The sequence below is a fragment of the Etheostoma cragini genome, chromosome 6, assembly GCF_013103735.1.
Source record: "Etheostoma cragini isolate CJK2018 chromosome 6, CSU_Ecrag_1.0, whole genome shotgun sequence".
Taxonomy (NCBI): Eukaryota; Metazoa; Chordata; class Actinopteri; order Perciformes; family Percidae; genus Etheostoma; species Etheostoma cragini.
In genome coordinates, this window is record NC_048412.1 from 16,259,943 (window position 1) to 16,277,379 (window position 17,437).

The 17,437-nt window shown below is 41.0% G+C and overlaps 1 long non-coding RNA gene across 1 annotated transcript in view; it reads left to right on the forward strand.

The window, feature by feature from the left end:
- Positions 1-17,437, forward strand: part of LOC117945795 — a 22,205-nt gene continuing 4,768 nt past the window's right edge. Inside the window, exon 1 of the long non-coding RNA XR_004656898.1 lies at positions 1-480. This is a non-coding gene — a long non-coding RNA (uncharacterized LOC117945795). The remainder of the gene's footprint in view (positions 481-17,437) is intronic.

Here is a 17,437-nt window from a genome sequence, read left to right on the forward strand (position 1 = left end):
GGATGGGATCAGATATAGTAGGCTATTTCTTCCGGGTTGAGGTAGTAAAGGGAGGGATGAGCACTGATGCTGCTGCCTCTGTTTGCTCCAGTCTGCACATCAGCAGCGGATCTTCTCTCAGACTCAAGCCAGGCAGAGGCAGAGCGTCCGCCCGGGGAGAGAGATCACACCGCATAGCGTTACTCCCGGATGAACCTCAGTTACACTCACGGTCCTTTTTAAATTGATGTATCTTCTTATACCGCCTTTTTACACTGGACGGTGCTCTTGTACCCGTGTATCATCCCCGGCTTGGTTTTTTGAGGTTTGTCTCGACGACACGGAAAGGACCACACTCCCCCCATCGTTAGCTCGCTAAGCTAGCTAGCCCGCTAACCTAGCTGTGATACTTTGTACCATATCGGCGTCAGTTTTCTGCCTCGTAGCTAGCCTGCGGTCTCTTGCGCCACAGCGGTGGATTGAGGTGCCCTGTCACTCTAGGTAAGAAAACACCATATGTGAAAAACATGGAATAATACTTGTTTTTCCAGCCACACTGTCAACGCAGGCATGTTTCTGGGCTATGAACCACTAACGTTATCTAGTAGCAGCCTAGAGTGGTGCCATGGCAGAGGGTTTCTTGTTGACAGAAGCAGCCAAGCAACGGGGATGTGATGCGACTCACCGTTAAATACACATTTTTACTTTACTTCGCAGCTATTTAGCCGACAATTGCTGTTCCTCAACAATATTTAAGTATGCTAAATGAAAGAATGCCTGGTTAGTCGATAATGTTGATACTCATAAATACTTTTTTGCCATCTTATGTTAGCGTTTACTCTTGACTGTCGAGTTGTCGTGAATGGGCCACTGCCAGGTTAATGTTATCTCACACTTGCCGCATTTGACTGCAGCGAGGTTTCCTAACGGTCTATTCGAATTACTGGACAGATGCCTGCCTTAACGCCCGATAATATACCTATATAAATAGATTAAAAAGCAGCCCGTGTTTAAATTGAGAATAATGGTTACTATATAGACTAAATGTACTCTTCCTGGTAGACGTTTCTTCATGTATCTCTGAACATTTCTGATCTTCAGAGTGTTGCATCACAACCTGGAAAGATGAGCTGTTCACCCGGAATTTAACCCCTCGTGGTGCATACTGTGTCTCCTGTGTCCTGCTAGAGGTCAGATGATTAAGCTTAGGCTGATACATGTAGGAGGAAAATAACTAGTGGCAAGATTGAATCGCTTCACTTCCTTGTTGGGCTGCATATTCTGAAGGCCCTCTGTTGAGCAGAGGTTAATCACATTTCATGTAATTCAATCACTGAGAGACCTTGTATAGGGTTTGGTTGAAGCATGTGGGGCTTGATGTGTTTAAAAGAGAGACTCATTGAATGAATGAAAGGGGTGAGAATGAACGTGCATGAGTGAGCATGCATTAACAATGCTGTAATTATCTCAAGAGATAAGAAAATGGATTCACTATCAATCCTGCAAGAGTCTGCGGAGTCGAGGAGCAGATGAAGCTAAGATTGACGGGGAACCAATTCAATTAATATGTCATGTTCCTTAACTGGATGGAAAAGAAGAGCATGGATTATTTATCCACAGTATGTGTGTGGCATTGTTGGAGGGAATCTGCTGTAGCCTTGTGCTGCCATTAGCATTGGTCCCATGGTGCCTGAACATGAGCTGATTGCTTTGATCATGTTTTGAACAGGAACATCTGTGTGATGCAGCTAAACTACGTAAAAGAAGCACAGACTTGACGGTGTACGTCAACATCATCAAATATAGTGTTTGTTGCCTTGAACTGTATATAGTACATGCAAATGCAAGTTGTCAGCAGAGGATTTTTTCCTGATTTGAGTTGTAGGCAGTGTGTGTCATGTTCAGGACCTTGCCTCAGAGCTGTATATCTGAACTCAGCCCTGTGTGAAGGCATGACTGACCAGCATTGAAAGGAAATGAATCATGTTCCTCATTTCAAGGCCGTGGAGTCGGCATGATGCGTTTCCTGCCGTGTGTGTGTGTGTGTGTGTGTGTGTGTGTGTGTGTGTGTGTGTGTGTGTGTGTGTGTGTGTGTGTGTGTGTGTGTGTGTGTGTGTGTGTGTGTGTGTGTGTGTGTGTAAGCCCCAGCAGATGTGCCTGCTTTCCGTACGTGTCCTACTCTCCTATTCTTTACAAGGTGGATTTGAGAGTCCTGCAAATTGGGAACATTTGCCCAATCATCGGGACATAGATTCAGTTTGAGGCGAGTATTTGGATTGCAATAAAATTAGGTTCTGTGTCTAAGAAATAAATGACATCATGAGGCCCCTCAACATGTATAAGAATACAAATCTGTGTGCATAGGTACGTCATTGTGGTTTTAGTATGAGTAAGTATGAGTAAGTGTTTGTTTCCACTGTGTAATGGCAATACATGTGGTGATAATCGTGATATTAGTATGCTTTAAAATGTAATTAGTTTAATATGTACAAAACTCGTAATTATAAAGTGGGTGCACAAATGCAACAAAGTGCTTTTTTTTCTGTTTTGAAATTATGGTCAGAAAATTTTAGTCATGAGTGTTTTTCCTTAATTTTACTGCTCAGGGTATTAAATTGAAAGTGCAAGATGTTCAGGTGAAAATCTCTGCTATTGACTTTGTTTGTGTGTATTGGTATTTGTGAGTTTATGTGCTTGTCATACAGGGTGGCTATGGTGCATTTATTGCTCTGAGCTGGTCTGGAACAATAGCTCTATTCTGGCCCATGTCTCCGGAGAGAGGCAGCAGCGTTCGGCGTTCCTGACACTCTGTGTGCCAGCAAGGCTTGGTTTGGGATTGGGTTTCCACAGCCACCTGGAGCTCAGAGCACAGGAATGCCATTGTTCCTCCTTCCAGACTATGGCCGGATCAGACACACAAACACACACACACACGCCTGTATACACACTTTCAGCATACAGCATGCAAGAGGAGCTCATACCAGCCTGCCTTGTCCCCCAAAACTTAGGAAACCCTGCTTTATTACGTTGTCATCACTTATACAATCACACATAAAAAGAGAGTTTTTTTCATTATGACTGGATGTCAAACTGTGATTTCAACAATCACAAAAACAATGTTTGCCAGTAAACTCCTCTTTTCACTGTTGATTTGTTAATAAAATCTTTCCAAAAAAGTCAATGAGTAATTGCGATTTCAACATTGACCAAAATAATTGTGATTATGGTCTTTTCCCATCCTATACCAGACTTGAGAAGACATAGAAAATTAAATTTACATACGACACTTCTTCTGTTATCTATTCCAGCCGATGAAAAAACTGATTTGTTTACTTCAAAGTTGTCTTTTTTTATATAAAACTTCCTCACAAGGAAACGTTGCACAAACATCAGCTGTCAGTGTGCCATCTTATCACTGACTGGGGTTTGTTTACAGGATTTAGTTTTTAATATTGTTGTCTGATCACAGCACACATCAGACAGACTTATCTCAACACTTTGCATCATTGGTTTTAGAAATGTGCCAGTACAGCAAAAATCCTATTTACTTCTGACAGATATTACCTCTTTTATGTTTACCTTGACATTTTAGGGTTTTCATTAGCCATTATTAGAGAGGAGACAGAGTGACAAAACCATTGGAATAGAAAGATATGGGATGACATGCAAGAAAGGTGCTGTGATTGCTTTATATTCAAAGAACCGATTGTAATTGAAAAAGTAAATATGTCACCTGTTTATCCGGCCCTGAGAGAGAGAGCGAGAGAGAGAGAGGAGAGAGACAGGAGAGAGAGAGAGAGAGAGAGAGGTGGCCTCTCGGTCCTGTTGGGTTTGTATGCAGGCAATTTCAGTTGTGTGTGTGCGCGCATGTGTTTGCCTGTGCGTGTGTGTCCTCTGGCTTTCCAACGGGTCATATTAGGGATAGAGTTGCACAAAAGTGGGTCAGCCAGTGCCACCAGGGAGTCTTGCCAGCTCCCTCGCAGGCTGGAACCAAAAAGGCAAACACAAACGCATGAACCTTACTGTAGTTGTGTGCATGTGTGTTCAGTGTAGGTGTATGCCCCGTTTGTTGGAGTGCGTGTTTATGCACAGAGTGATCTTTGCTGTTCTCATTCATTGCGATAACATGCCCTTGCCTTGTTCACTTTACTTTGACTCCTTTTAAACAGCTTTGCTAGAAATACTGTAAAACTGTGCAGGCAAAAAGAGCAGCAAGCCTAATCTATTGCGCAGTATGTTTAGACTGCATATTGGGCCTCTACAAATGATTCCAAGCCTGTCACACTCAGTGTGTCTCAGCTGGATGGACACAGTGTTTCTGCTGGCATAATGATAAGAAAATAGGATTTAGCCCAGTATTCAGCAGAGGTTTATTTCATCTCCTAGATGCAGTCTTATGTTTTCTGCATTGGTTCTCCTCTGACAACGAATTAGTAATCTTTTTCTTTTCTCAGTTTGCTGGCCTATGCCTCTGCATTGTTGAATTGAGGTGACATCATGAAGTAATTAGTATACAGCATACTGAATTATTGCACTGTGTGGCACAGATCATACTTAACTTCCATCTGATACAAATAAAGCTGCTGCTCTAAATGAAGTTTGTTGGACAGCGTCGGAAAGCACTTTTCTAACATTGACGATGTCTTTTCGGCATACTGTACGTACACCGCGGTCAACTTGAGCTTCAAAGTTACAGGAAGTCATTCATTTTCAATGGAAGCTGACATCTCTCAGCTGCAAGAAGCGGAAAATCAGTCGGCGTTGTGTGCTCTGAGACCAGAGCGTCAAACAGAAAGTTGAAGTTTTGTCACCTTTATGGTAATGAGCTATGAAACGGTTCAGCGGCAAACGAGCAGCATCCACTCTGAATACAGACGTCATTTGTGCTGGCTAATCCCAGAGAAACATACAATGTAAACTTTTGTTCCTACCAAAACATTAGTTCAGAGAAAATAAAGGGAAAGCTCATCATTGCTGTAGCTGGGTTCCCTATAATTTATGATATGACTTTGTTTACGTATAGGGACCAATTAACGTTACCTGCTGGTCACATCTGAACAGTCCGCTCACAGTGAAGTCCTGCACGGATCCACAGAGGTTAGAGTCTGGAGGCTGATCGCTCTGCCTGCATTCTGCTGTAGTTCAGCGGCTAACAAACAAGCTAATTACTAACATACATTGCTGTTATCTACAAACAACACAAAATCTGTCATTATATATGTAATTAATAAAAGGTTTATAGTATCACTTTTGGCCATGCAGTGGCTGCATGTGCTCTTTCTTCAGTTCCTCAGAGCGGCCAAAGCGCCAATAGCTTCCCCGTACTTTTTGATAAGCATCCTTGACAGGGCGGCCGGAATTCTTTTTGCAACTCAAGTCGGCGGCGGTGTGTATGTACGGATAGCCTATTCTGTGCCCACTTTCTGCTGCCGCTGGTCAGGTGTGCTTATGTGTGAAAAAGAGCAGGGTTTTAAGTGGTATTATTTACACGGCCTCTTCCTCCACAGTATTGACCACTCACAGTAAATAGTTATAACTTCTTTCATCTTATTGTTTTGCTTTCATCAGATGCTACTGTTTTTCTGGTTCATTCATTAATCTCAGACCACTCTATGACTACACTACCTTCCCAGTCCTGAATAACCAAAAAAGTTAAAGACTAGCTAAAAGGAATAGGAATATTGGACTTATATATTTTTTTACCCAATTCAATACTTTCACAATACATGGGTGCCGTGATTTTCATTTATTGTCATTCTAGAAATATTGCGATTCAATAGTATTGAGGATTGCAATTTTCTTTTCCTTCTCTAACAGAAACTAAAGTTTAATAATACACTTCTAGATACAATATATCATGAGGCGTTTCTTTCTTGAATTTAGCCCTTGCGGATCAATGAGGTGTGTGTGTGTGTGTGTGTGTGTGTGTGTGTGTGTGTGTGTGTGTGTGTGTGTGTGTGTGTGTGTGTGTGTGTGTGTGTGTGTGTGTGTGTGTGTGTGTGTGTGTGTGTGTGTGTGTGTGTGTGTGTGTGTGTGTGTGTGTGTGTGTGTGTGTGTGTGTGTGTGTGTGTGTGTGTGTGTGTGTGTGTGTGTGTGTGTGTGTGTGTGTGAAAATAAGTACATATTCTGCTTTTGCTCTGTTTTGCTGGGAATATAATGTAGTTGCCGTCAGCGTTACTGTATAAACAACAAATATGTAGGTCAATCATTGGTTATAGAAAAAAACACTGTCTGTTTTCGCTTTGTATTTTCAACGGCACTGTCCGTGAATCCGGATCTAAGCACCACACAAGACGATTGTGATTGGTTTAAACAAATGCAAACAGCAAGTTTTCTTTTTTCTCTCTCTTTCTTATCCTGATCCCTGAGTGATAGGCAGTGTAGCCAGGCCATCACAGGTCTGGCAATGCAAGGCTACCAGAAACACGACTAGAAATATAAAGGTAAAATGTCAATTTTGTGTTCACAGCTTTTCCCCAACTGGCCAAAAAAGTCCAATACTGCAGGTCTAAGAACAAACCCCAATCTGTGATCAGCAAGGAGTTGCCTATCCCAATGGTGTAGATTAGTATAACTACACAAATCAAAAAGATGAGAGGCAGGAGGAATACTGTGGCTGGGGACAAAGTGAAAAGTTTTTGGCACATGAATATAATGAGAGTGGGTGAGTAGAATGCACAAGAATCTAGGCTTTGTTAGAAAAGACAAAATTGATTTTCAATGTGTATACAGGACATGCATGTCAATGTTGAACCCTACTTTCTTTTGCGTCATTAGTATAATATCCAGATCCTTACACTTGGACATGTCAGTGCAACTTTGTGAGCTTGATGAAATAAAATCCGGTTGGATTTGCAATTGACTTGTTGTTGCAAAGGTGGCTTTGTCTTAGTACTCAGTTGACTTCATGAACAGATCCTGTGCTTCAATAGGACAAAGTTTTAAGATGTACATGAAAAACCTGAACAGAATGAAATAGAGTGGAAGGACTGAGGACAGTTCAGCCTTGTAGCATAGAGTAACTCTATACACCGGGTTTAGCTTAGCTCCAACAATTCTCCTCTTATTAAGAATGTGCTGTTTATGCATTCGTATGTTACACAAAGCATCTGTTTTACTCTTGAGATATGACCTGACAGGAAAAGACCTAGTTTCCTTGGCGACAAGGCCTGCTCCCTGCCCATCCCCCATCAGACCCGCTATAGGAGGAAGTGGAACATTTCCATTTTCTGCTGACTCAGGGAGAAACGGTTGTGTGACACATACTTACACATACATGTCTCTCCTCACTCCGGCCTGGAATGATTGTTTGTGCCTTCTTAATGTGTTTGACACTGTTAGTTTGTGAGTGTATGTTGGCTTCTCCATCCAGCATGTACACCTCATTTGTCAGAATGTCATGAATAATGTCATGGAAATTTAATTCTCAAAAAGAAGAGTATTTTATGCTGTAAATTAAAGGAAACTCCAGTTCTATAGCCAGTACCTCGATCAAGGACAATGGCAGTGCTACCTGCTGTAGCATGTCTTTTACCACCAGTTAGCCCAGGGTTCAAACGCAGGACCTTCTTGGCTGTGGCCACTGCTGAACACTGAGTCACTGAGCAAGCGTATCCACAGAGCTGCTAAATCAATAATAATTTATACTCTCTATTGATTCACTACGGGGAAATTACAATTTACACTCTGTTGTTATTACACACAGGCTGAAATACACACACATGCTCAGGTCCTTGTACATGCACTAATGAAGAGGTGTCAGAGAGAGTGGGCTGCGACTGCTGAACCGGCGCCCTGAGCGGTTGAGGGAGGGTTTGGTGCCTTGCCTTGCTCAAGAGCACCTTGGCAGTGCCCAGGAGGTACTGTACTCTGGTCTTTGGACTTGAACCAGCGACTCTCCAGTTCCTAACCCAACTCCCTACGAACTGAGCTACTGCCACCCCCTAATCAAGATTTAGAGAGATTTAGAGAGCCCTGTTTGTACCCGGATGACAGTTGTTAAAGGAACACTCCACCGTTTGTTGAAATAAAACTTCTCACGGTCTCCCCTAGCTGTACAAAGGTGGGCCAACACATTTTTTGTCTCAGTGCATGCATTGTTTAAGTCCAGTGCAACTTCAACAGCACCTCCTCTAGTTAGCTTAGCGTAGTGAATGGAATCCTATGTTGCCGGTTAGCATGTTGTGAGTAAAAGTGAGCCAACAAAAAACAACAACAGCCTAATTAGTTCTTGTGGCCTGCGAATTCACAACAAGTACAAATAGCAATGCAGATATTGACTAGCTGATTTTCTAGGCAGATATTGACTTGAGACTATATTGGGTGGAAGCACAGCCATGGTTACAAATTAAGTGTATTTTTGTTACTTCAGTCAATTTTCTTGTTCAGAAATACGGCCGGCATTAAGAGCGTTTTTTTAACAAAACAATGTAATGCAGAACAGTAGGTTGGGTTTAAATGGAATTAGAATAGTGTTGATACGTTACTTTTGCCTTTAACAAGCCAACATGGGAGTGGGATGAAAAGTCAAGTCACACTGGTGTTCATATTCAGCTCGTTCTTCATCTGTTCTTAACACCAGTTCTGTAGGTTAGCAGTGAGTGAGTGTATGTAGCTTGGTTTACTTGTTCAGTATTGCCCTTTAATTTGGAGTGTGAACCCAAACACACTTTCTTTTACAAAAAGAAGAAATCATAAGTGTGACTACACTGTCAAAGCTGGACTCTCAAGGTTGTTTACATCATTCAATGTTGCTAACATAATCATAAGCAAAATGTGTGTCCTAAAGAGAAAAGTATCTGTAACTTTTGGGTATGAAAAAAATAAGAGAACTAGGAGAGGGGAGATAGGACAGGACAGACCCCTGCACTCTGTGCCCGAATACACACAACCATCCATCTCGACCTCTTATCTCCTAATAGGCCGCTTCTCTTGAGTGTCTGTTTGCATGTGTGTGGGTCTGTGTATTTGTGTGTCTGTGGACTCTTTGAGTGGAGTTGTTCTGCCCTGGTCACATTGATAGCCATATCAGCAGTTACTCCTAGCTGATGAACTGTAGAACAACAGGCCCATTGTTTTTCTGAGTGTGTGCGCGTGGGCAGGTATGCTAAGCCATTAGAAATTGCATTTCCACGAACCATAAAAGTCAAATGCACGCTATCTCTGTGTGTGTGTGTGTGTGTGTGTGTGTGTGTGTGTGTGTGTGTGTGTGTGTGTGTGTGTGTAATCTGCCAGATGTGGGTCAGTGTGGCTGCAGCTCTGCGGGGAGGAACAGCAGCAGGAAACTGCCTCTGTACTTACTGTAGGCAGACTAGTCTGTAAAAACATGTTTCACAAAAATACAAAGTAAAGCAGTCCACTTACAATTTAGTAATTTGATTTTAGCCGTTTTTCTGTGTGCCTAGATAAATGTGTTATAAAATATATTATTTAAACATATCAAAGTGTATGTGCAGCTAGCCTTATTAGAATAGTGTCGACAGGGGCATAGTGATAGGAATAGAGATTTAAATCTGTGTTACATATATACTAAGATTGGAAAAAGGATTGCTGGATTAGTCCTAGTGGATTTCACCTGCAGTCATTAACTCAAAGTTATTGCTGAACATTTGGAACAATAAAAGCTGATTGAAGGTTATGTAGTGTAAGTAGGAGTGTGAGTGCTTGCGTGCATGCGTGTGAAGGGGCCATTGACCTCATGATGGAGCCTCTTAAATTAAATCTTGATAGCGTTAGGTGTTCGTTACTGTGTATATGTGGAGTTGTGTGTGTGTATATATAGGCTATATTTAGAACTTTGCCCAGTGATTGATTGTGTATTTTGCTACAGCCAATACTATAGGCTACTATAGTCTATACACTATATACTGAGTGTCCATTTTTTGACATACAGTCTCATAGATAAAAAAACTAAAAAACAAATGGCCCCGTAGTGCTTTATAGCAGGATTAATGAGGACGGAGCGTATAAATGATGTCACTGACTGCCAATGACAGACAGAACTGTTTGAACAGTGAAATGTAATTCTCTCCTGTGAAAGAACAACGTATTTGCTTTTTGTTGAAGGCTGATGACGTAGATATTGTGTATGCAAGACTCGGCACAACCGGTATGCCAGTTCTATTATATTGGGTCTCCAGATGTCTGCTCCACATGTATCATGTCATCTAAATTTTGGGGACACTGAAGTTGAATTACAGTAAACACACTTTGTGCTAAATGGAAAATAAAGTTTTAAATTCTAGCTGTGGATGCAGCTAAAAGAACAGCTTCTGTTGGAAGGATTGTTAATCCCACATTTCGCCACCAGGAGAGGAGGAGATTGCGTGCAACGTAGAATTGCTAGGAAGTCTGTCCTGGATTGGGAATGGTGCCGGGAGCGTTTGAGCCCGCAGCTGGGGGGCATGCATGCTCTTAAGCCTGATCTTGTTAACCAGGCTGCTGGCTAGAGTGGGGACAACAGGGAGATGTGGAACCAAGAACCAATCACAAGCCTCCAAATGTTACAAAGACACACTGAGAAGGATGGGAAAGTTCAGGGCTAATTCTGTTCTGTGTAATAATCACTCAGGATACAGAGGTGTGTGTGTGTGTGTGTGTGTGTGTGTGTGTGTGTGTGTGTGTGTGTGTGTGTGTGTGTGTGTGTGTGTGTGTGTGTGTGTGTGTGTGTGTGTGTGTGTGTGTGTGTGTGTGTGTGTTTGTGTGTTTGTGTGTTTGTGTTTGTGTTTGTATGCGCGCGTGCACTCTTTCTCAAGCAGGTCCCTCTTTGTCTCTGTGACTCTCCTTTCATCTAAACTTTTCTGTCCGTCCCTTGGTTTCTCTTTCTTCCACTACCTACCCGGCCTCACTCTGTATAAGTATATCTAGAAAATGACAGGCCCCGAGCTTCCACAGCATGTCCTTATTATGGAAATCAGAACAGGCTGTTGTGTGAGAAGTTTCTTAAAGGAAATGTGTTACATAGTGTCCAGAGAGGTTGTACCAGGTTCTTCTTACCTATTTTCTCCTTGCTCTATTCCTGGCATTCCTGTTTTCCTCCCTGGGCTTCCCCTGGAAAGCTGTCAGAAGTGGTGAGCTACAGCTACAGTTGCCTGTGAAACTCATCTTTTGTTGCCTTTCCTCTTGTCCCTATTTAGCATGAGGTGCTGTAGGCCCGTCAAGGCTTTCCTTTCCCACACCACTGGAGACATGAGGTGCTTGACAGAGCAGTGGGTCGAAGGGGGGCTGAAAGCAGTACAGTTGGCAAAGGATTTGCACATCAGTGTTTGTTGTTACTAAAACCAAAGATGTCATCTTTGGACTCACGCTGTTACAACACACGCTACAAACAGAGTCACATAACATGTAGAAACCCTGGCTGGGAACCAAACACACACACACACACTTCATGCTCATAGCAAGCTATCACACAGTCTTAAGAAATATTTTTAACTTACTAAGTTTCTCTTTTGTCCTCTGTGTCTTTCTCCGGCATTCGTTAAAGAGAGAGCAGAAGTGACTGGTTGGTCAGAGTGTGTTCACGTTGAGCCTGAGGAATTGTGAAGGACTCATTTGACTGTTGGTTTTAGCTCAGCCCACACTATCTTTTAAATTGTTTAGAACAAAGGTTGTTTTTTGTCCTGCTTGTAAGCCTCAGAGGCCTCAAGTTTTAACATGACAACTTTAGCTTGCAGTGTGTTATGTGGATGCATATTTGCATAAACCACATGACGTTTGTATTTAGCGATTTCTGCTTGTTGAAAGAATGTGTGCTTGGCAACAAAAATGTCATCATTAGTCCACCCATGAGCTCCTCCTCACTTCTGCATTCGTTAGTGTGCCTCAGTCACTGGTGTTTTGGATCTACAACAGGAATTACGTTGACTCAAACTGAATGGAAAAAGACGTGCGTGGGAGAAAAGACTTTGTGGATTAGTAATCGGGAGTGTTCAGTAGGACAGAGGCAAGAGTAGGGTGGGATGATGAGGACCCAGTCTTTTGACTGCCATGCTGCATTCTCTGTTGGTTCTCAGCTTGTCCCAGCTGAACGGGGCTAAACGCATAAAAACAAGCTCAATGCAAAAAATGTGGATTGCTCACATCTGCTCGATACTTGATCCGCCTCATAAGGTCTGTACTGGCACTGAGTCCTACCGATTTTATCTGTGTATTCCTACAGAGAATGGAGGTTTTGGGACAAAATGGACAACTGCTACAGTTTGAAACTGTGATCAGTTCATAGTACAGACTCTGATGTTTTTATGTCACTTTGAGACTGAGGCACTGGAATCGACCTATACGGTTTATTTTCAATATTTAATATTTAATAAATAAGAAACATTCAACATAACACAGTGAAAGATAGTCAGATATTGTTGTGGGCGGGACATCAAGTAAGACTCAGTGGTGAGTGAAACCGAAGCAGAAGGATGGACACAGAGCTCTAGAGGAGCCAAAGTCGCGCACTTTTTAATTAATTAACTTTATTGGTTATCAGGCAATAATCAATCTATTGCTAATCGTTAATACCCAGGTGGAGGAAAAGCTGAGGTAGCTGTTTTTGTTGGAAGGCCTCCTAATACGCAGACCACTTTGTCCTTCAAAATGGTCTAATTCAATGCATGTTCCATGACAATAATTAAGTACAGTGTTGCCAAACAAAGATTGACTTCCTCCTTCTCTGTCTTAATGTGTTTTACGTTTGTTTCTGACCGATAAGACACATGCAGCCTCTTAACTGGAACTGCTTGTGCATCCATAACCACTTGTGCGTGCAAAGTTTGCACCAGCAAGTTAACAAGCAGTTAAGAGAAAATTTGTGTAGGCTATTCCTCTTTTACAATGCAAAAAAAGTTTTTTAATTACTGTTTTGTTCTTTTACTTATGGTGTTAGTCAGTTAAAAATGTGTATGTTTAAACGGTGAATCATTAACATCCCGTTTCTTTTTTGCACTTTTTGGTTGATCTCTTGGTCTTTTTTTCCTCCTCAACATACACTGTTGGGAGTAACACGTCTGCCAACGTAACAAAATTACAGCAATGTTTTTCTTTTTGCTGTAACATTTTGGTAATATTAGACCCGTTACAATCTCAGTAACGCTAGTTCAAACTCATTTTAACCCAGAAATAAAGTGGTGTTCTGTTTTATTGTGAGAAAAAAATCTGTGAGTAAAAGAGTACCGTTATTTCCTGTTGCCAAAAGTAGATTGATTCTATATTTGGGAGAAGAATATTTTTTGAAGAGTTATTTCATTGCGTCGAAGTAAGGTGCTGTCCTGTTCTCGTGGTCAAAGCCAGAACATCTGTCTTCCAACAGGTGACGGTACGTCAGCGTGCACAGTAGTGTGTCCGAATCAGATGTCAGATATAAAAATGTCGGGAATTAACGTTTAGGCTTGCTACACATTAATATTAGCTTTGTATTTTATCAGCGATAGAAAGTAACTTTACCATACTTCATTGTAAGGTCCTTTTAATTGAGTATTTTTATTTTCTCTTACTTTGTCTTTCTACTCCACTACAATTTAGAGTCAAGTATTGTATGTTACACTTTACAACTTATTTTATAGCTTTAGTTACTTTGCAGATTAAAAATAATAATACAAAATAATTTAAACAAGTAAATTATGATGTATTAAATGGACAAAGATGAGACTTTGACCCATGGTGAAATTCCCAAGCTATCTGCCAAGTCATAGTTTGAAACGATTTCGGAAAATGGTCTAATTGTGATTTTTCTTCTCTTTTTTTTGACCAATGTAGTGATTATGATTTAAAATGCCTAAACGACTTTATCTGCTGTATTATTTAACAAAACAAACACTAACTCATTGTATAGTATGACCAACACAAAATTAGATAGATTAAACATACTGTAAACTGTTATTTTCTGTAGGCCAGGCTTGTATGTTATTATATTGATAAAATTAGGTGATGATTGAATTTATGAATGACATTATTTATTTATTTATAAAATACTTCAATCACAGTGACTGATTTGTTGTACGTCAAGCCATGTAATAATTACCATGACAACATAAAGCACTGACAAATAACCCTGGTGTAAATATTAATATGAAAGTCAGTAATATATTAGACAGAAAGTGCGGACACGTACACCCTGGTACAGCTTGAGTAATTTTTTTAGTTCTGTTCTGAAGCAAGTTCATATGGAGTATTACGCTTCTGCTTATGTTGTCAATGATCCCTGTTGGGTGGTATTTCTCTTACTTACTTTTTAGCCATGCAACTTTCGTACATGGCTTTGTGGTGTTAGTTTAAATACAGGTGAGCAGGGTGCGAACTATGGCAGAGATTGGCCCCCCTTAATAAGCTCCACTGAAAACGTGATTTGTGAAATATTGGGGGATCTCTAAAAATATTGTCAATTTCAATATGTAATTTAAGTTTTGTGTAAAGTTGCAAAAATGTTATTCATTCATGCATGATGGCAATTTAAACCTAATTCACTTCAATTAAGATAACTATAAATGCTATTCTTGTCATGAGCATCAAGGCATGGTAGCATCACAAACACAATGCAGTTTAATTCATTTTGGTTTTATTTTTACATTTTAGAAATTGTGTAGAAATGACGTTAATAGCACGCACAATTCACCTGCTGAAATCCCCGTTAGCACACTTCCTGGCAGGGTGACAATGCAAGAGGAGGCTGAAGAAGTAATGTCCTCTCTGGATGAAGATGGTGGTGGTAACGGCTCGTCAGAGGCCAGTCACGATCCTTACCTCTTTTGCTCCACTCTCTTGTTAAATTGGCAGAGCCAGCAGTGGAGAGACTGGTCGAGCCGATATGCATGGCTGTTTAAGGATAGAAGCTTGGGGTGCATTGCTTAGGGCCTAAGCCTTAGGCCTAATTGAACAGAGGATTTATGGTACTCTTCGGTAGCTAGAGTAACTTAAACTGTTGTTCATGTGAAATCTCAAAGACAGCTTGATGCTTTGTTTATAGACTATTTGTGGGTGGCGGTTTGCTGTTTGACCTACCAATTCCTGTCGATAAGTAAAAAGTAAAAAACGGGTTGTTCCTGTATTGTGCATTTCTGTATTGTGTACACTTGTAGTTGTTGATGTATCTTTGTACACAACAGCTACTTAATTGCTAATGCAATTAATGCAAATATAGTGTAAAGCATGACAGTTCAGAGATGGTAATATTGTAATAAAGCCAATTACTCTCAAATGACAGTAACTAGTCATCTATAATGTTTTGAAAGTAGCTTGCCCAACACTGTCAACATACATGTATAGCACTCAATGACAACAGCATGACTCAAGCAGAATGAGGAGAGGAAGAGATTTGCTTTGCAGACAATGAAAGAGATGAGTTGCTTGCTATTTGCGCAGCAGTGTGTTGTGCGTGTGGTTCTGTATGTCTATTTTGTGATTGCCAGGGGAATCTGATGAGTATAACTATTTATAGAAGCTCTTGCTTGTCCTGCTTCCAATTTGCAGATGGGTTTCATTCCACTCAAACTTTGTGGAGGTGTGTGCAAGATGAAGGGAGAAAAAAAAAAGAGATGATCTGTGACGTGTGAGAGGGCGAGAAAGAGAGAGAAAAGAAGGAAGGACAGGAGGAATGATGACTCACCCAGGAGGAGACAGACAGACAGACACCTTTGGTGGCCAGGATCCTTCATATACTGAAGCATACCTGCACTGCAGTACAGCCTCCTCACATTCATTAACGCAGGAGTGTGTGGGCTGGCAGGAAGAGATTTATAGTGTGGTTTTTCTTCTAATACAAACTCGTAATACACACACAGGCTGGCAATATGATATCTCAGTAGACCAGAATGATGACTTGGCTTTAAAGTAGGCCAAGGACCAAATTGAAGGACACAGGCGCGCACACGCACACTCTCATCTTTATTCTCTACGGATTAAAAAAAAAAATAGCAGATTAATCCAGTGAAATGATCACTTCTGAGAATCCGTCAGTTGTCCATCCTAATATCTGTCTACCCCTTGATCCCTCTGTCTTCTCTCTTTCTCTTGTTTTATCCAGCTTCAAGGCTGGCAGAGTGTCTTTAGTTATGTTTGACCTTTGGGTGGGTGTGGAAGGAAGGGTGATAGATCTATCACAACACAAAGGGAGACAGAGCCAGGCTGACAGTTTGCAGTTTTTCAGAGTCTGCTACTCAGACGAGTTTGACTGAAAGATGACGCATTTCCACTAACACCGGGAAGGATTGGTGAAACTGGAAACATGCTTGGTGACATTGTGACTCTGTGCGATTATGTGAGAAAAAAGAGAGTTATTATTGCGCGTGTGCAGCCAGGAAGTATGTTGAAGGTCCCTGAAGTGGTTCGGAATACTCTTGCTCTCATTTCTAACCATTTGACCACAGTCAAAACTTCTTTGGATTATTTCTTGTTTTAGACTCTAGGTTTCAAGAAACACAAGAGTCTTTGCATAAAACAGGCTGACCAGATGAGAATGGGTAAAATATGGGACAGGGGGATTACGTGAATTTCAAAACTCTGCACCAAAATGATTTATTTTATTATTTTTATTCAGGAATTCAACTGTAATGGAAAGCCCGAAAATACAGATGAAAAATCAACTCAGTAGCAGCTCATTTATTATACATGGAGTCATCCTTTGGCTTAAATAATAAACTTTATTTCAGACCCAGGGGGATCCATATCAAAATAAGAACATATACAAACACAAAAATACAAAATACAAGATACAAAAAAACAAAACAAAGCCTTCCACAATGTTCAGTGTCTAGTATACAGACATGTCCGCCAATGGTTCCGCAATCTGGAGGAGAATCTGACAGAACTACGTGCAGGGTTAGCCAAGACCGTGATTATGTCATTTTCTGACTCAGATACCCTACACATAAATCTATACATCAGGTTACATAAAACAGCAGAGCAAGTAGGTACCCCAACGCTGACAAACATATGGCTAGCACTGGAGCGTCTTGGAGCATTCAGCAGCAATCTCATGCTATCATTATAAGCCACTGTGAGTTTTCTAATGCTGCCTTGCTTATAACGACACCACAAGTAGGCCGTATACAACGGTGTACAATACGCTCTAAAAAGTGAGATTTTCACAGGTACAGAGCACATGCTAAACTTACGACCCAGCATGTTCGCTTGAGCATACAGCTTCCGACACTGCCTATAGATATCCTTATCATCAGAAAGATCATTTGCAATATTATGGCCCAAATATGTAATCTCAGTGCACATCATAAGTACAGTGCCAGACAGACAGAAGTCAGGGAAGGTTGCCTGTCTGTCTTCTCTACTTCTGATAACCATAATCTTACTCTTTTTAGCATTGTATTTTATATCAAAATCCACACCATACTGTGTGCATACCCTTAGAAGCTGTTGGAGACCAGCACTATATGGGCTAAAGATAACCAAATCATCTGCATACATAAGGTGATTAATTAGTAAGTCACCAACCCTACAGCCTGTACCACATGCATTTAAAATC